Source organism: Symphalangus syndactylus, chromosome 12, assembly GCF_028878055.3.
Source record: "Symphalangus syndactylus isolate Jambi chromosome 12, NHGRI_mSymSyn1-v2.1_pri, whole genome shotgun sequence".
NCBI classification, from domain to species: Eukaryota; Metazoa; Chordata; class Mammalia; order Primates; family Hylobatidae; genus Symphalangus; species Symphalangus syndactylus.
This window is the reverse complement of record NC_072441.2, coordinates 88,067,556-88,070,493: the sequence shown is the minus strand read 5'-3', so window position 1 is coordinate 88,070,493 and position 2,938 is coordinate 88,067,556.

Below are 2,938 nucleotides of genomic sequence, written 5' to 3'. Positions count from 1 at the left end.
GGAACAGCTTGGCTTTCTTGTGGGAATGTGGCTGCTACAGGGTACTGAAGGTGGAGTAAAATAGGTTGTGGGGGACCCGAGTGTGGGTGGTGTGGTGCTGAGGGTAAGGGAATGGGAAGATGCTCTTTTATGATGGTTTCTCCTAAGGCAGGAGGTCCGTTTGTCCTGGTGTCTCCTGGCCTTTTTGTGATTCCTTGGGATGTGAACCTTCAGCACAATCTTGTCTCTGCTCCACCCTGACGCCCAGTTCAGAAGCATTTCAAGGCATTGAGGCAGAGCTACAGATGACTCTCAGTGGGGGCTGGGGCAAGGCTTGGCCAGGCGGAGCTGATGAAGGAGGCACAGGACCAGGTGAGGCAAGGCTCTTACTGGGATCACACCCATGACTCAGATCACATCTGTGGAGGGAGTGAAGTTTGAACCCGGGGCTCACTCTGCCTGTCTCAGCTCTCTCCCGCCAGAACCCTTTCAATTCCAGGCAATGCTGCAACACAGACACCGGCCCATCCCCCACTAGGGCACACCGAGAGCCCTGCACTCCCCACTCTGCCAGTCCTGCACTCCCCACCCTGCCAGTCCATTCCCCTCACCCAAGCTGTGCCCCTCCTGTGGCTGGGATCTCCTCAGTCCACCCATAGGTGGGGCTCCCAAGCCATTTTCATCTGTTTTTAACTTGTCTCACTTTGCCCCAAACTATACTTTAATCATTCATTCACTTATTCAGATACTGGCTGAGTGCCTACCACATGCCAGGTACACTCCAGGCACTCACTGAGCACAACAGACCTTGCTGCCCCCTCAGAAGCCGCTCATTTATGCCGGTCTGCTCCTGTTTTCTCCCCTGAGCTGCTCTCACCAAATTTCTTGTACCTTTGGAATCATCTCTGCCTTTTTGGCCTCTCACCTGGTTGTCAGGTGCCCCTTTGGGGCTGGACTGCTAGCTTCTAGGGATGGAGCCATGTCCCCTGTTTTTGTATGCCTAGGGGAAAGGGCTTTCCTCCAGCTGCTGTGACAGTGAGGTCCCTCTCTACCTCTGGGGATGGATTCATGTCTCAAATCTAGAGCCCGGTCTTGCCTTCCTTGATGGGCCCTGCACTAGAGGAGGTGAGGAATCTGCTGGGTGCGTCCTGGATGTTTACAACTCCAGGTTACGAGGGCCTCAGGCAAGAGTCCTCTTTTCATAGGGCCCAGGGAGAGTCAGTAAGCTGTTTCCTGTGCTTCCTTTTCCTCAGGACAGCCACAGCTTCCCTAGGCGCCTTCTCCACCTTTCCCACCAGGAAAGATTGTTGCCCCGCCCAACCGTTTGGGAAAGAGGCTTTCTCACCGCCCCTGCTTGGCACCCCTAACTGCAACCCTCCTTCCTAGGGAAGCTGATGCCTTCCTCCCTAGGGGTCTTGGGAAGATGTGGTACCCAGCCTCGGATGGGAGAGAAGACATGGCAATGCCACTGAGGATTGTGGGACTCATCTGCAGTTGGGGCACTGGCAAAGGTTCTCTCTGAGTATCACCTGTTGCTTAGCTGATGCCTGCAGGGACCAGGGAACAAGGCTTTGCCTAGTTCAGGAGACACTCTTTCCCAGGAAAGCTAGAAAGAGCCTGGGTGCTTAAGAGTTTGCCTAGGCTCACACCTAAGTCATCCATCTCAGGGCTGGAAAAAATGGGCCACTGTGGAGAAAGGATTGAGGAGAAAGGGGGTTCCACACCCACTGCTAACTTCCGAGCCCACTTAGACAAAAATGGGCCAACACCACAGGTTGAAAGTAAAGCCAGCATTTGACCAGAGCTACTGCTGGTGAAAATGTAGGTCTTTGGGTCTGGGAAGATCCCAAAGCCTTACTAAAAGTGAGTGAGACTGCCTTGACTGGGCCTGGACACAGGGGCAGTTATAGGTTACATGAATAAAGGCCTGGCTTTGGAGAAGAGAGAATATAGCCATTTCTGAGCAAGTGAAGATGGTTTGGGAGAGAATCTCAGGGCTTTGCACCAGGGTTGACCCTTTCACTCTCATCAGGAGTTCTCCATCTTGGCATTGGCCCATGAAGTGGAAGAGAGGTTCAATTTCTTCTCTTGGGATTCCTAAGAAGTCACACTCAGCCTTTCATGGGCTCCAGAACTAGTCTGAACAAGTAAGAATCTAGTTCTAAGATGTGTGACATTCTTGAGAGCCAGGCAGGCAGTTGGGATCTGAGACCAGTCAACTACATCTGGGCAATCTTTTATAAACCCTCTACCAATCTCACTCAGAAATGGCAGTGGGGATAATTACAGAGAAATCTCCCAGTGTTAAGTGGGGGCTGGTGGGGTTAGGCTGCATGATAGTAGTGGCAGACTCAGCAGGACACTGTGTGAGCTGAGCCTGCAGACTAAGGCTAGGGCCTGGAGACAAAGAGAAAATGGGCATTCTTTTGAGGACTCTAGTGGGTTCCTAGGCTCAGTCTTTCTGCTAGAGGTTGGACCTTCAGTGGAGGTGCTTTCTGCTGAAGAGGTTTAAGCTTTCCCCTTCTCATGCTCAAAGGCGGAGATGGTGAGCTCTGTGTACTCCTCTAAGCCCTGAATCAACACAGGGCTGTGTGAGAGGCTGTAAGAGATAAGTAGGAAGTGCAGTTTGCTGCATCATCTTTGTTAATATAAAGCCTTTTTTCTTAATTGCCAGCACTATTATTGACATTGTTATATGGGCATCTGATCTTTTCATATCTCCTTTTTACATTATTTTACGTATAAAGGTACATATTAACTTCCCGTGGACTTCCCAGCCCCCTGTCTTCTGCCTTGGGGGTCTTCCAGCCCTTATAATGTCAGACTGAACTAGTCCACTCTAGAGAATCCAGGGGTTGGGCGCCCTGCTGGGGCACTGAGTCAGACCTGCAGGCAGCTGCCTCCCAGGCACGTGCCTCCTGGCTCCTGGCTGGGCCCTGTGTCCTACCTGCCCATATGT